Below are 16356 nucleotides of genomic sequence, written 5' to 3'. Positions count from 1 at the left end.
GATGAGGAATCTCAGCCCAGACAGGGAGAGTTACTTGCCCAGTTTAACATAGCTGGTCAGAGGCAGATGGGGGGGTAGGATCCATGTTTTCTAATTTCCACTCTAGAGCGCTTCTTCCTTGTACCCTGCCTGTCTCAGAGTTCCACTGGCCAGGAGCCAGCTCTGGGGCTCGGCTGGGAGGAAAGAATTATGCCTTTGTGGATGATCAAGCTCTCTCTCATCGGAGCAACTTACTTGATCCTTAATTGTTATTTGTCATCTAAGAAAGCAATGCTGGTGGTTACTGTGGGTACATGAAAGGATGCCACAGTCTTTGAGTCCTGACCGCGGTCGGGGCAGCGTGACTTGAGTGCAGCTGAGTACCCAGATTCTTCAAGTCAGGCCCTACTGCCCATCATCACTGGCGGTCAGTCTGAAACCTTTCCAACTCCCACCCTGGACTGCTTCCCAGCAGACCACCATGGGTTTGAAGCTGAGCCTCATGTCGTCCCTAGTGTGGTGCTTCCCTTGAGTGTTGCTTTTGCCTGTCCCGAGTTCAGCACGGCATGAGCTGATAGGGAGCCTACCTGGGTTCAGCACAGCAGACCTCGGCTGTGGCATGCTTGCAGCAGTGATGGAGGGCAGCTCTTGGGGGGGCTCTTCTCATTCACGATCATGGTTTGACACATTTCCGATTTAATGGCATGGTTGAAGGCAGAGGTCACAACCCTGGCTGATCCAGGTCCCTGAGTTCTGCCTTATTCTGTCACTTGGTACGGATCCATTTTCGTACTTCTTGTTCGCTCTAAGACATTAGGGGGTAAACTGGATTACATTGCTTTTTACATTCGGGCTTGCCTGCCACTTGGTGGGATCCGATTCTTACAGACGGGTGAGGAAGATTTATGTGTTGGCTGCACTAACAGCAGTGGGAGACACAGGGACATGAGCACTGAAGGGCCTGGTGATGTGCCAGGGAGGGTTTGAAAATCCTGCTCAGTAAACTTTCTAGGGAGATAAAAGGCAGACCAGGGCTGAATCTAGAGGGTTTTCTCCAAACCCTACTAGGACTCACTCCTAATGAGGCCTCAGTATAAAGCCTGTGAAGAAGAAAGGAGCTCATTTCCTAGCCAGATTGGAGATCAAAGACCACCCCTCCCTGCCCAAAGACTGATTGCAAGCTCCTATCGGCCAGGTAAACTCAGATATATGTTTTCTCCTCACCTCCTCCCTAATAATTGAACCATTTTGTTAAAACGACCCAGCATCTGAGATGGATGCCTGTGAGTCCTGTTTCCTTCGACAGTGCCCTTGCTCCAGTGCTTGTCAGGGCCCAGATTGGAAGGAGCACCTTCCAGCGCTTTAAAAGGATACTGGAAGTGTTTCTCTCCTCCAAAGCCCCGGTGAACATGGTGTGTCCTGGATGATCATCAGACTAGGAGAAGCCCTAGCTTTGCAATTACTCCATCACTTGCTAGTTATGTGACTTGGGTAAAATCATTTAATATCTGAGCCTCAGTTTTTTCATCTATAGAATGGGGATAATACCTGACCATTCTGCTATGTGAGGTTGTTACCAAATGTGGTGGTGAAGGTGATTTGTAAATTGTAATAATACACAAAGGGTATTTTTCAAAGAAATGGTAAAATCCCTAGGGCCCACTGACAGTACTTTTCTATGAAGATAGGCCCCAGAGGGGCAGCCAACTGATTTTTTTTTTTTTAAGCATATGGTTTCCCTTTTGTTTTAGTCATTTGTATTTGGGTTACAGAAAAATAAAAGGCACACACCAGGATCCAGGCCTGATCTCTGAGCAGGGAGATGGATCTCTTAGAAACAATCATAGCATAAGTGTCTAGACCACATCCTTCCTGCCCTTCCAGGCTCTACCAGCTCGTATACCAGAACGGGAGTATTTCTGGCATGCTTTTGAAGATGTAGTTCAAGGGTCATTGGTTTCTTTTAACATTGTTTTTGTTGTTTTCTTTAAACATATGATGTCTGTACCCTTATCACTGACCCAACAATTTTTTATTATATCTTCCTTTGGTGTTGCTTCAGAAGTGGCACCTTTTTATTTCTTCAGACCAGTTTTTTTTTTTTTTTAAGCACTGGTAGGTGTTCTGCCATGTGGAGGGAAATTTAGAATTGAGAAATTATTTTAAACTGTTGCTCGGACTCATGGAAGATTTGGCCCTGGATTTCATCTTCCAAAAATTTGAAGTCAGTTGCTCCTTTATCAACTATATTTAAATTACATTAAAAAACATCTATCTGGCATTTTAGAATGGTTTCGTCACCCCACCCCTCTATGCAAGAGCTCTCTTCTGTTTGGAGAACAAATGTATTTAAAATGGAGATGGACTCTGAAGTGAAAATTACGTATTACTTTTTCCCCTGTCCCTTTATTTCAGTTTTCTCTCAGGAATTGAATGTATGAAGTTAATTGTAGAAAATCCATAATTTTCTAAGGAAAAAAGCACAATGTAAAATGCTGTCGTGAAGGATATTTTTTGTAGCAGAATTGATGGAAAGCAGCCTTAATGTTCAACAAAAGGAGATTCTTACATAAGCCATACCGCATCCAAATAAAGGAATATCCTGGTGCATTTAATAATTTTTTCCCCAAAATATATGCCTGGAAAACGAGATTGAAAAGACAAACAGCAGAACTATTAACATTGCCTCTGGATGGTAATTGCAAATGATTTTAATTTTCTTTTTCCTTTTCAGCATTTTCTCCAATGAAGCTGTGATACTTGAGCAAAAAGAAGAAACAATAAGTTTCTTTAATAACAAAAGATAATAGGATATTATGTTAAGAGGGAAAAAAACCCCACAGGATTTCAAACTTACATGCACAGAAAAAAACCTGATAGGAAATGGACCAAAATGTTGATTGTGATTATGTCTTTTACAACTTTGTGTACTTCCAAATTTTCCACAAAGAGCATGTTATTTTATAATCGGGGAAAATGGTGTTTTGCAGGGGAACATTGTCAGAATAGTATTAGTACTTCCTTCAAAGAGTATATAACACACACACACACATTTTTTTTTTATTTTAAGAGTAATTCAGGGCCCAGGGAAATGAAGTCAGCTAGATTTATTAAAACACTGAAGCTATTCTGAATCAATGAAAATCCGCGAGTTCACACAGCAGTTCTGATTAACTGTTTGCACTGCGCAGGATGGAGTGCAGAGCGTTCAGCTTATAAAACGCCAGCCTCCCTCTGTATAGGTGCTCACAGTGACCGCGCGGTGAAATGAAAAGGGAGCATTGATTTTGATTCTGCCCACATAGAAAAGTGGAAGCCTGGGGTATGAATGTTCTGGGGTCCCACACGGGTAGAAAAAGCCCCACTGTTCTTCCACTCCCAACTGCTCCAAGCAAGTCTTTCATTCAGGCTATGTTGCTGTTTCAGTTCAAACCCCCTCCTTGTGAAATGTATTGGCCCTTTTTTCCCCACCTCCCACTACTTCTCCCCGGCCCTGCTTCCCAGGCCAACTCCAAAACAGGAGTATTCTAGCTGAGGATGCTCAACGACGAAGACTGCTACCCACGTGAATCCAGCCAAGCTTCTATTTAAGTTGCCATCAGGGTTTTGACATGGTTTCCATAGTTTCTTTCCACTGTCCAAAGTGTGGTACTGCTGTGGGCGCCACCCAAAAACGGAACGCAAGGAGCAGATGTTTTGTAAAAGTAAGTGCTGTGTCTGGGGAAGTGTCAGTTAAGAAGCTAAGTGTGACTTTGCAAGCCATGTAAGGTTTTCAGCAACATTCAACAAGTATTTCCAGCTCCTGTTCTTTGTCCTGATGTTACCTGCTTGAGACACTAGTAAGCGGAAGAAACTCAGCCTGTGATCTCCTCGAGCTGAGAGTTTAGCAATGGACCTCAGTGTAGGTGCAGTATCTTAGCAAGTACAGGTTGCTGGGTAAGAGCGCTAGGAACCCTCAACGAGTGGTGGAGGAACTCTTTTTAAAGGAAAAGACCTTTAAGGGGAAACCCAAAGGATGAATAAGAGCTAGGCAAACGGGAGTGAGTGAGGTGTTCTAGGCCGATGAGTGATGAAGTTGTGGGAATCTAGGAAAGGGGGAGGTGTCCTGGATTATGGGAATAGGAGTGAAATGAAGTCAGAGAAGTAGCTGCACTGGGGCCATATTTATTAGCACATACAGATGGCTGATGGATGTCACAGGTCGGGGGAGAGGTCAAGGATTACACCCAGGTTTCCTGCTGGCTGGACCATGGAAACTTTCACTGAGATACGGAGCCATGATGAGTTCAGTCATGGACAATGAGAGTTTGCAGGTGCCTGAGATATCCACATGGACATACCTAGTGGGCACTTTTTACATGGGCCTGGAGGTTGGGAAGGAGGACCAGGCTGGAGGTAGGGATGCTAGGCACCGGCATGGATATTACTGAAGCTATGGGTGTGGTTATGGGGGCTGAGAAGCAGTCTAGGCTGGAGACCTGAGAAGCACCCACTCTTAAGGGGTAGGCAGAGGAAGAGGATTCTGTCTATAAATGACATCATTAGTAAACCCTGTGGCTTAGACAATAGCACCACCTTCACCTCCAGCTTACCAAATATTTTCACATATGTTATCCAATGAAGTAAGTGGGACACATTATTCCTATTCCACAGTTGGATAGATTGAGGTCAACAAAGGTTACGTGACTTAGCCAATTCCACCCAGAGGTCTATCTTTATAATACATCAAAGGTCATCTCATTCCAAAGGTTTTTTTTGCCCCTTCAGCGGGTATGGTTACAGGGCCTCCAACCTTCCTACTCACCCACACCCAAGCCTCTTCCCATCTCTGAGATCCGGGAGCCCTTTTGCAACTGCTTTTTTTTTAGTTTGTGTTTTTTCCTTCATTGTTATCAGTCCTATTGCTAATGATAATAGCTAGCACTTATGTAGCAGTTGGGTAAGCAAGACGTTCTAAATGCTTCAAATATATTAACGTATTTAATCCCCATAACAACCCTGTTAGGTAAATACTACGATTATCCCTATTTTACAGATAAAAAAATTGAGGCCCAAGGCCACAAGCTGCTACATAGAGGTAAGAGGATTTAAACCCAGAGGAGTCTGATCGCAAGGTCCCGGGCTGCTGCTGAGCCTCCGTGGCATTTTGTCCCAGGGTAAATTTCCTCACGTGACCCTTCTGGGGTCTTGCAGTCTTGGCTGCTTCCCCATGGTTTGTTTCTATGGTACCTGCGGTAAAGGAGCAGGCCATACCTACACCTGCATGTCTGAGGGAGGGGGCATGCTTCCTGCTCTCCGCCGGCATTTCTGAAAAGCAGAATCACAAGTGGAATTTTCGGGCATAATGTAGCACATGCACAGAAAGTGCAGGTCTGGGCAAAGCATCGTCTCCTCTCTCACCTCCCTTTGCCTAGAACACCTCGCACCCTTCTCATCTTGCTGTGTTGACCCCCGAGTCAGGCCCTGGGGGCGCTTTCCTACCTCCTCCCTTCCTAAATTGTGCCCCCTCTGGATTCCCACAGCAACTGTGGCTGATTCCTGTCATCACAGCTGTGTAATTTACAGGTCTTTCCCCCCAGGCTGCAAAAGCTTTGCTGTGCAGGATCTCTGGCTTGTTCGTTTCAAGTGTTTGATCTCTACAACCTTGCCCTAAGTAGTTGCTCAATAAGAGTCCTATGGGTGGCCAGCTTTCAAATGCACATTTTGTAAATTCCATTCTTGGGATACTGAGTTTGCTTAAAGCAAAGGTACAGTGGTCTGACCTAGAGCTCTAAGGTCTTGGTGAGCCAGCTGCTTGGGTGTGGGACCTGCGCAGTCAAGCAGGACCCCATGCAGAGAAGGGTCCCACACCTGGTTTAATGTTCTGCTTTCGCTGTCATGAAATTCTTAATAATTTTTGAACAAGGGCTCCCTGCATTTTCATTTTGTAGTCGGACCTGCAAATTATGTAGCTGTTCTGTAGGCTGGAGTGTGTCCTGACCGCGGTGGGTCCTAATCAGAGTATTACACAAATATCTGCACATCCCCTGAAATCACCTGCAAAATTAGGTGTGTGTATACTTGTGCGCTTTTTTCTGGGGAGCAAGTCTATGGCTTTTATCAGACCCCCAGGGAAGTTAAGAGCCATTGTTATTAATAATAACAACAATAGCTAACCTTCACTTAGGCTTGTTGTGTGCCAGACTCTAAGGACTTTACCTGTGTTGCCTTACACCTCACCAGAGTGTAATTGGGTTGGGGCAGGGCAACGAGCAGTATTGTACATTTCCCTCCTTTCTAATACTCCCTACTCCTCTGTTCCCCAACCAGAGGAGAGAAGAAAACCACCAGCCTGGTCCTCCCTTCTTTTATGGAGTTGGCAGGAGCCTGAACCTTTGTTTGGAGGAAAGGAGAACCACCCCTTACTTTGTCCTGATTCACCCTTCGGTTCCCTCTGCTACTCCCAAGTTCCCCAAAGGCTACTTCCTCTTTTGCCAGACTGGGAAGAGGTGATTGGGTAAGTGGGCAAGGAGCCTCTTCATGTCAAGCTGACTGGTTATCAGGGCACCAAGAAGGAGCTGTAGCCAGCTCACCAGGACTCCTGCCGCCAGAATCCTGACGTAAGCCTGAGTGGCGGGTGCACCGCCCAGGTTGCAGGGAGCTGGTGCCCTTAGGATATGTATGGAAAGGCCAGCAGCCCTGCAGGAGCCTAGATGGGCACTGACTTATGGGGGTAGATTAATGAGGCTTCCTCCTAGTACTGCCCTCTTAACATAGGATAGAGTCCACAGCTGGCATTCAGGTTTGTTAATGTGCTCTATGTCTCACTGTGACTGGAGTGTGAATTCAGGTACATTGCACCCATTTATTTTATGCATCTCACTCTTGGGCTGGACCTTGTGAAAACAAGCTGAAAACTCAACACTGGTGAGCACCATCCCTGGTTTTGCTGTAGCATGAAGGAAATTTATGACCTTGTGAATTTATGGGGTGGGGGGACCTTGGATACACAGGACCCCCTAACTTCACCCTCAGTTCTCTGAACTTTTTATTATTATTTCTTTCCTTTAGTGACCTTTCTGGACTGTTTACTTCCTGTGTTTAGAAATCCAGCTTCACAGTTTTACACCAGATTGGGCCTTTTGGAATGTGCCTCTATTTGTAGTTCAACAAACTGTTATCTGGCTACAGGTCTTTGTTCCTACTTCTTATCAATCTGTTCCTCCGCTTTCTGTTTTTATTGTCCTATTTCTGGCCTCCCCAACAAGAAGGTCTTATTGTACCTGTCCTTTGGGAGTCTTTCCTACAACAAATACTAGATTGTTCTCACTCCCTGGCTTCCTGGTTAGCTCTCAGAGTGGCTGATACTAACAGTGTATCTTCAGCTCAGCGCTGACAAAAAACCAAAACCAAACCAAAAAACCAAAACCCCACAGGAACTACTAGATGTCCTGGAAATTTTCAGTCTTAGTGAAACAGACAAAACAAATTTTGACAGGAATGCTGCCTTGGAAGATAATGGCATCCCAAAACAGTCTGAGTTGCTTGCTGCCCTCTCTTGCCATGCCACTTTCCCTTCTCTGCTGCTGCTTCTCTTCCAAGAAACTTCCGGTCACATTCGTCCCTGGAAGGTAGAGGAGGGGAAGAGCAACACTGTTGAACACCCATTAGGCATCAGGCCATGCATTTCATCCTCAAAATCAACTTGTGAGGCAGGTGATGACAGAAATCAAGGGATAGACGGATTAGGAACTTGCCCAAGTCAGTTAGCAAGAAAGTGGCCCTGAAACACGTGTCATGTTCTTAACAACCAGGTCAGGGCTTCCCCTCTTATAAACTCTTGTATTGTCAGCTTCCCAAGTCAGTCTCCTTCACCAGGTTCTGAGTTCCTCCAGGGCAGAGGCTGTGTCTTCCTGTATACATTAGGCACTCAACAAATGTCAGTTTCTTTATTGCTTTCTCTTCCCTTATCTGTCACTAAGCAGGCTTGAATCTGCTGTCTAATGATGTGCCTGGCATTCTCCGTAATTCAAGGATGTATTAGTGTTTATGCCCCTTGATTTACTCGAGGAAATAATATCAACACACATGTTACGAATAATACAAAGCAGTAAGTACCTTAAGTGCTCAGTTGGGTGGAAGAAGGAAGGAGATTAATGAGGGCAGAAATAGATATGACAGAAATAAACTTCATAAAAGATATGGGGTCTTCAGCCATGGAGGATGAATAGGATTTGGAGGTTAATCTGTGCCTTCCGTCCACAAGCAGGTAACAAGCTCCTATCCTGTGGCAGACATGGTCTGGGTTTGGAGAACGAGGATTCAGGGGAAATAAGTAAATGATCGACTAGGGAAGTGCACTTGGGGCTGAACTTCGGTGCCTCCGGGGAGAAGTAAGAAACCGAAGCTCAGAGCTGTCACATAAAGAACACTGCATCCTATTGAGAGCTTGAGGCGATGGGAAGAACTGATCTTTTCTCTTCCCCCAAAGAATATTTTTTAGGAGGGATGAATGAGGGATGGGTGCCAAATGCCAAGCATCAATTAGTATCCCTTTTAGATTCACCCTCAGCAACGCTCCAGTTTTCTCAGGAAGAAAATTGGTTTTCAAAAGTGTCAGAAGGACACAGCTTTTCCTGGAGATCTTGATTAATCTTGAGTTAATTAATCTCACTTCTAAAGCTGTGAAATCTTAACATATCACACAGGTCCAGAGGGGTCTGGAAAGAAAACACAGATTCAAAAGGAAAACACTCATTTAGAAGATATGTGCGTGACCAGCAGGCAGGGCTCAGTCTGTGCTCCAATGAAAAACTACACACAGTGCAAACCTTAGGTCAAAAGGAAAGTTAGGACCTGTGGCAATTATTTTAATGCTTTCAGGAGAACTCAAAGTTAGAAGGACCATAGAGAACATCCAGTTCTAGTTCAGTTCCTCCTGGTGAAGAAACTGGAACCCAGAGAGGTCGAGCCCCTCACTCTGGGTCTCATAGTTGGTGGTAGAGCTCCAACTGGGGTCTTGGCGCCAAGAACAGTGTTTCAGATACATCAAGGTTTAAAGTGGGTGAAATGTCTGCATTTCCAATGTCTCTGGAAGGATACAGAGAGTGCGGGTAACCGTGGTTGGTTCTGCGAAGGAGAAATGAGTGGCCAGGGAACAGGGGTGGGAGAGAGATTTAATTTTCACTGAATACTTTTTGTACCTTTTGAATTTTGTACAGTGTAAACGTTACCTAATCAAGCAATAAAAATTATTTTTAAGAGTTCAGTGGAGTCCTAAGTATTACTTTTTTACCCCATTGACTCATATTTGGGTAAAACGTATTTTTCTGACTCAGGCTATCCCAGTATGTAAATGGTTCTGCAGTATCAAGGGTAAGCATTTTGGAAGTGGTCATGGCAGTTGGTTACTGCTTTGTGGCTAGAACAAGAAGAGCCTTCTGAAACTCAAAGCAGTGCTATTCCAGAGTCCTAACTCCCTGCCAACTTTGACTGTGGCACAATCTGGCAGGATAAAGCCCAGAGAAACAGAAATCAATTAGGAGTCAGTGATTTCATTCACTTCAGAGCAGGATATAGTCATTAATAAACCTTGATGGAAAGGTCTCTGTTAGCCAAAAGTCTGTCCTTTCCAAGACAACAGAAGATACAAAGGCGGGAATACAACGTAATTCACTAGTAAGTGCTTTCAATGGGCAGAGTCTTGTGCTGGGAGAAGAATCTGGGTGGTCCTTGAGCCCAAGAAACTGTTGCCCAGTAGAGGAGGTGAAAATACCTATGTTCAAAGGGCAGTAACAGTGGAAAAGCTAACCATCTGCTGGAGTTTTTCCAAATATAGTATTACGAGAGAGGATTATCTGTGACCTGCAGAGATTTAATGCATGAATCTCATGAATGAGTGAGAGGAACCTGGCTCAAACTTCCCAAGCTAGTTTTTCTGTTGGGGTTTCATTTTTAAATTCCAGTTGATGTGGAAAATTAGAAGGTGGTATGTTAGACTTAGGAAAATAATTATAGTCCTGCTACTTCCTGTGCAATAGGGAAAATACTCATTCCTTCATTGGGTATTGAGACCCTAAGGCATTTTGAAGGATACAGAGGTGAGATTTACTGTCCTCTTTGGTATCTACATATACTTATCTATTAATATGGTGTACAAAAGTATTATTTTAGTAGCTGTTTAACTGCTGAAGTCTAGAGTTATCCTTATTTGTATTTAGTCTGCTGTGGATCTTCTAAATAATGTCCTTGAAACAATCTAATCATACTATCATTCATTAAGTGCTCACTGTATTTGAAGCACTATGGTAAGTGCTTTATACGAATTATTTTCACTCAGTTCTCACATCAACCCCATGAGCTACTTACAGTGGAGCCTCACGAGGTTAAATAATTTGTGCTGATTCACACACGGTAGAGCAAGGTTTCAAATCCAGGTTGCTATTCAACCAGTATTTAATGACTATGTGGCAGGCATGAAAGGTAGAGGATAAACAGTAGAAGCTGGTCCTTGTCCTCTTGAAGCTTATGACCTATAAAACTCTCTGATTCAAAAGTCCATGGTTTTGACATTGACATTACTACTTCTCTATATGTGTGCAAAGAGAAGCCACCTTTTCAAAGGCAATTACTCCTAAGAGGAAAGTGGCATCCTAAAGGAATCTAGTCAAGCATTTCTGTTCCCCAATCCTCCTTTCCCTATGCTTACTAAAATTAGATTTCTGTGCTCAGAATATGAATTCTGTGCCCTTAAGGAGAAAAAAGAACAGTCTGCAAGTGCAGGCTGTGATGACGGAACTGGGTTCTCGTCCCAGCTGGGTCATTTACAAACTGCCTGATCTTGAGCAACTAACTTAACCTCTCTGAGCCTTAATTTCCCCGTCTGAAAAATTGGTATATTAGCACTGCGTGTTATTATTAATAGAATTAGGAAACACACACACTCAGGTCCATGTGTTATGAAGGCTTGTTTGTCGAGGCGCTTCTGGTAGCATTGTTTGTACGGTTGTGTACAGATCGCTGTCTGAGAGGTGCACGAAATCTGGTTGATTCCAGCGTCTGGAGCAAACGTGCGCAATAAATATTAGTTGAAAGAATGATCGAACGACTGAAGGCAAGGTCAGTTTCTCAGTGAATTGAGAGGTTCAGATGGGAAGGACATTCATAAAACAGAAAGTGGATGCAATCCCCCTCCTAAGTTAATGCCCTCTGTTTTCGTAGATTCCTTCAAGTTTCAGTGAACTTAAACTGTAAAATGGGCATACGGGCACTTCCGGCCTCACAGCGTAGTTCTAAGATTAGATAGAATGCAAGACGTGAAAGCATTTGTAAACGAACAGCGCCGAGAAACGTGAGGGTAGCTGGCTATCAGAGACGGCCCACGCCCACAATGCAGCTGCAGGCGCCGAGCCCCCGCTCCGCCCCCTCTTCCTGGTTTTTCCCGGCCACCCGCCCCTCCCGCGTCATGTGATAGGGGTGCTTCGCCGGGCCGAGCTCCTGATTGGCCGGGCTGCAGGGCGCCTCGCGATTGGCCCGAGGCCGGCGGGCCCCCGCCTCCCTCCTCCTCCTCGCCGCGGCCCACGTGAGGGGGGCGAGTCACGCGATTTCCGGGAACCCGTCAGGAAGGACATAAACAAAACAAACCCGAGGAAGCATGGAGAGGGGCCGCGGCCCCTGCAGCGGAACCGGACCCAGCCCCTGAGCCACCCCCATACCCGCAGGTGAGCTCCGCTGCCCGCCACCCGGAGCCCGCAGGGGCCAGGACTAGGTGACGAGCCGGGCGGGGGGCGGAGGAGGGCCGCTGGCCTAGGAGGTGGCAGCGCCGGGGCTTTGGGCCGGGCCGGCGCGGGGCGGGGGCCAGGACCAGGGCAGAGTCTAGGGGCGCGCGGGCCGCAGGCTGCCGCCTGCCGGTCACGGGGGTTCTGGCTCCCCTCCCCCACCCCCGGCCCGGGACGGTTATATAAAAGCGCGGGGCGGCGGTAGAGGGAGCTACGGGCGGGAGGCAGGCTAGGCCAGGGGTGGGCAGTGCCGGGCGTCCGCCCTACCAGGCCGCCCGGCCCTTCACCGCTGCCTCGGAGCCCGGGGCCGTGGCTGCCGGCAACCGGCCTGTCAGAGAAGCGAGCGGGTGGGAGGGGCCGGGAAAGGGAGGGGAGGCGAGGCTGGCGGGGGAGGACGAGTGAGAGGGGCGTGTGAGGAAGGGCCGGGGCCACGAAGGTTGGAACCAGGCTGACAGGAGACGAGGAGGCGCGGGCTGGGGGTTGGGGGGGCTCCAGGCAGGGGTGTCTCGAGGGTGGCCGCTCCCCCTTCCCGTCCCCGCCCCAGAGACTGGCGAGAGGGGGCCTCCCTCCCGGGATTTGTTTATATGTCTTCTCAAAGCAGCTTGAGGCGGCTTGGAGGCGGAGCTTTCTGCGCAGAGTGGCAGGCCCTGCTATCCAATGGAGCAGGCGGACGAAGGCTGCCAAGCCAATGAGAGTGGGGGAGGCGGTGCCGCAGGCCCCCAAATATTTAGGCTGTGCCGGGGTGGGCCGGGTGGGGCGGCCATGTTAGATGGGAGGGGACCGGTGGTGGTGGGTCACTGAGAGGGGAGGAGACAGGGCAAAGGGCAAGGGAGCCGGGCCGGGGGCGTTTCGGGTGTCCGAAGGCAAGTCATATCGGACGATGAAGTAGCTCAGGGGAGCCTGACCCCGACCCACCGCTCTCCCCACCTGAGCAGAGGAGGCAGGGAAGTACCGAGGGCAGTCTAGCCGCCCCTTGGGGGTGGTTCCTGGGAGTAGATGGAGCTCAATCTCTGGATTCGCCCTCTTTCTCGGCCTTTCGCTTCCTGACAAACCCGGCCGCCAAACCCTGTAATTGCCCTCCTTTAACCCAAGAAGGCAAACCTTTTTGCTGTTTCTGAGCGAGCTTGAGCTTTAAGAAGGTACTTGGATAACTAGCGGTCTAAATTTCTGCACCAGGCCTCAGATAGAAGCAGTGAGAAGGAAGTTATGTTTTTCTGGATTTTGCACAGAGGAAGCCAGGACTAGAAAAGCCGAGAAAGTTAAGGGCTGGGCGGGGTCTCCGTTTTTTCATCAGGATACCTTCTAAAGATCAGGCCCCTCGTGTTTGCCTTAGCTTAGTAGTAATTTGCCCCTCCTGCTTACATAAATTGGTAGCTCACTTAAATTAGCTTCATGAGAAAACTGAGCCATGAGAAAATTATTTAGGTTTGAAGGTTCTTTAGGACTGTGTCTTGCGAATGAATACCCTGCAGGTGAGAAATAGGATCAAGATCTGACTTATTTCTTTTAAAAAAAGCAAAAAATAAGACTTCTTTGTAAATCTTGTGATTTGTGGTAAACTGTTTGTCACTTGGTTGTACTTTTAAATATTTTTTCCCCATTTTCTTGTAATCCACAATAGCTAGGAGAAACACCAAAGATGAAAGAGGAAATGGTATGAGTGATTAGAAAATCACTTATTTTACTTTATTTGCTTCACGATTATTTTGGCATCTTGTCTGCCGTATTAGATGCTTAATTTAGTATTATGTTAACATCACCTTACAATCTGTGACTGCAGTGGTATTGTCAAGGGTACCAGGCTGTTGATGCATCTTTGGTTAAACACTTATGGTTAGGAACATGCCTTAGGTATATCGTGCAGGGGCTATTCAAGAGTTGACTGTTTTTATTTAGGAATTTGCATTATCTCCTATTTTGTTGATCGATTTCTGTATTAATTTGATATGATTGACTCACAGTTCTGTTAAGAATGATATATAAAAATATAATCCCTGATTATTTGATAGACTTCAGCTATTAAATATAATTTTTATGACAAAAATATCTTATTTTTTCTCTTATTCTAAGAATGGTAAATAGATCCAACAGGACTTATTTGGATGTAATTCTTTTATATGATTGATAAAGCATATTTGGAATTTTTAGACTAGTAAGCATAGAAGAGGCTAAATATATCCAGAAGAAGAGATTTGGGCTCCTCCACTTACTATCCCATTTTCTGTCTGTCATGACAGGGGGAAACAAACTTTTACAAAAACTATGTCTCATCTGGTTTACTAGTTTAACATGTGTGGGTTCTTGGATGCCAGTGTAAGGAATAAAAGAATAATTATGGCTCCTTGTGGTGGTTAACTAAATACAAGTGACAATGAAAATACAGTGAGTTTGCATATTGATTCTATTAATGTAGCACAGTTTTAAAAGATTAAGAGAACTAAATTCACTGTTCGCTTTTAAAGTTTAGTTTTTAGTCAAGATTGACAACTACGTGACTTTCAGTGATTCAGCAGAGGTTTGTTTCCATGTGGGTTTGTACTTGGATGTTTTGGGGACGAATCCTCTTTCACCGTATTCAGTAGTTTGTCTTTCAGGGTAGATAAACTCTTAGACTGGACATAAATTTGTCAGATCATTGGTGCTAATGATTCTAAGATAGGGTAACCTGTACAGACTTCCTGTACAGGGTCAAGTAGTAAATGTTTAGGCTTTGTGGGCCATGTAGTGTCTGTCACAGCTACTGAGGTCTGCAAATTGTAGCATGAAAACAGCCATAGACAATATGTTTGGGGCTATAATCCAGTAAAACGTTATTTATAAGAACAGGCTGTATTTGAAGGCTGTAATTTGTTTGTCAGCCCATGTTCCAAGACATCAGTCTCTGGGTTTTAAGTACTTAGATGTTAACTTATTGCAGCATATATAAACATGAACTTCGGGTAATATTTGAGCACTTGCAGAATGTACATATCTCCTGCCTTGAAGAATTTTTAGAGTAAGAGCACATGGCAACATTGTATTCTATATTTTTATTTTATTTGCAAATAGATGTTTTCCTGAAAAACCATTTAAAGCAAATGTTGGACTATTAAGTCCTATTTATTTTAGAGATGCATTTGATTGAAAAAAATTTTGGCTTTAAGATGTATCTAAGAACCTTAGTATATTCAAGGGTATGGTCCTATTGAGGTTTAAAAGTGCGTTTAACACATCATTCCTAACAAAACTGTACAGCTGTTTGAAGAGAAGTTGGTTAAGTGAATAGATAACACACTTAGCTCTTTTATATATATATATATATATATATATATATATATATATATATATATATATACACACATATATATATATATATACATATATACATACAGTTAATTTGGAAGCCACATTGATTGTGTTGTTGCCTGAGATGTTTCTAGAATTACCTAAATAAGGTGGGGTGCTTTTTCAAACAAGACCCCCAAAATTTTAGGTTGCCGCCCCTCCCCTTCCTTGGAAAATGTCAGGTGGTGCTACGTGCCCAATGAAGCGGAGATGCCGTAACTAAAAATATTACACAGGCAAATACTTTTTCATGTGTAGTTTTTTGTTTTGTTTTTATGTAATATTTCACCAGTCTTGTTGATTTGAACTGGATTTCAAGTGTGAGCATGAAAATTCAGGAAAGAGAATATATTGACCTCTTAAAGCTGAAAAGCGTCATGTGGCCTTCAATCTTGTTTCTAGTTCTAGTTAACCTATGTTTGCCTGGGTGACTATGAGTTATTCAATTTATTAATTTGTTAATAGTGGGGATGTTTTTCTATCTCACAGAGGGATATTGGGAAATTGTTAGTTATTGTGTTCTCAAACTCTTGTACTTTGAATATGCTAATGCTTCAGGCCGCTTGAAACCGCCTCCCAAATCTGGATTCAATTTTCTTTCTCTTAGTGATTGCCTCTCAGTTTCTCTTTATTAGGACTTTCCCCACCCTACAGCATTTCTCTACCCACTTAACAGCGAGCAACTTGAGGTCAGAGTCTGCCTCTTATTTCTGTATCTCCAGTGCCTCACACCTTTTAGTGCTTCTGAACTACTTAAATAAATGAGTGAATCGCTAAACACTGCTTATCTGGAAGGCAATGAAGTCAGTCTGCTATTAGTAGAGATGTTGGGCTTTCTGAGTTGGAAGGGAGTAATTAATCACCATCTGCTCATACAAAAAGTCTTCATGTTAAAATTGACCCTTTTTTGTAAGAAAGTTTATAGAGAAGCTATTTTGATGATGTCTAAAAACCCCTTGAATTCTTCTGTTAATTTTTTTCAGGTACATTCTGTTAGTTAGACTCATTGAATATTCCTTCCAGGTGCGCGCGCGCGCGCACACACACACACACACACACACACACACCAAAAAACAACAAAAAGACCTTGTGCTTTGTCCTTGGATTTGTCATTAGCTCTTGGCACACTTGGTCTTTGGGTGTTTGGCAAATGTGAGTGAAACCTCTTATTTCTTAGCTGTTTGGGATAATTATTCATCTATGTAGCAGGGTCCCTTTGGGGGAGAAGCACTGTAAAATCATTCTGGCTAATAAGTCTGATTTACCCCAATGGGGAAGGCTAGATGTGGAGGGAGTT

The 16356-nt window shown here is 44.7% G+C and overlaps 1 protein-coding gene and 1 long non-coding RNA gene across 7 annotated transcripts in view; one reads left to right on the top strand and one right to left on the bottom strand.

Moving 5' to 3' along the window:
• LOC309658258 overlaps positions 1-16356 on the bottom strand; it is a 215668-nt gene that overhangs the window by 38380 nt on the left and 160932 nt on the right. The gene's annotated exons all lie outside the window — the stretch shown is intronic.
• CREBRF (CREB3 regulatory factor) overlaps positions 11552-16356 on the top strand; it is a 63484-nt gene continuing 58679 nt past the window's right edge. For 4 of the 6 annotated variants that reach the window (XM_082456438.1, XM_082456437.1, XM_082456434.1 and 1 more), the window contains exon 1: positions 11552-11678. The gene's annotated coding sequence lies outside the window, so the exon portion shown is untranslated. The other 2 variants (XM_082456436.1, XM_082456435.1) reach the window with 2 other exon arrangements.

The sequence above is a fragment of the Balaenoptera physalus genome (assembly GCF_965194825.1).
Source record: "Balaenoptera physalus genome assembly, chromosome: 3".
NCBI classification, from domain to species: Eukaryota; Metazoa; Chordata; class Mammalia; order Artiodactyla; family Balaenopteridae; genus Balaenoptera; species Balaenoptera physalus.
This window is presented reverse-complemented; position numbering and strand designations above follow the sequence as displayed.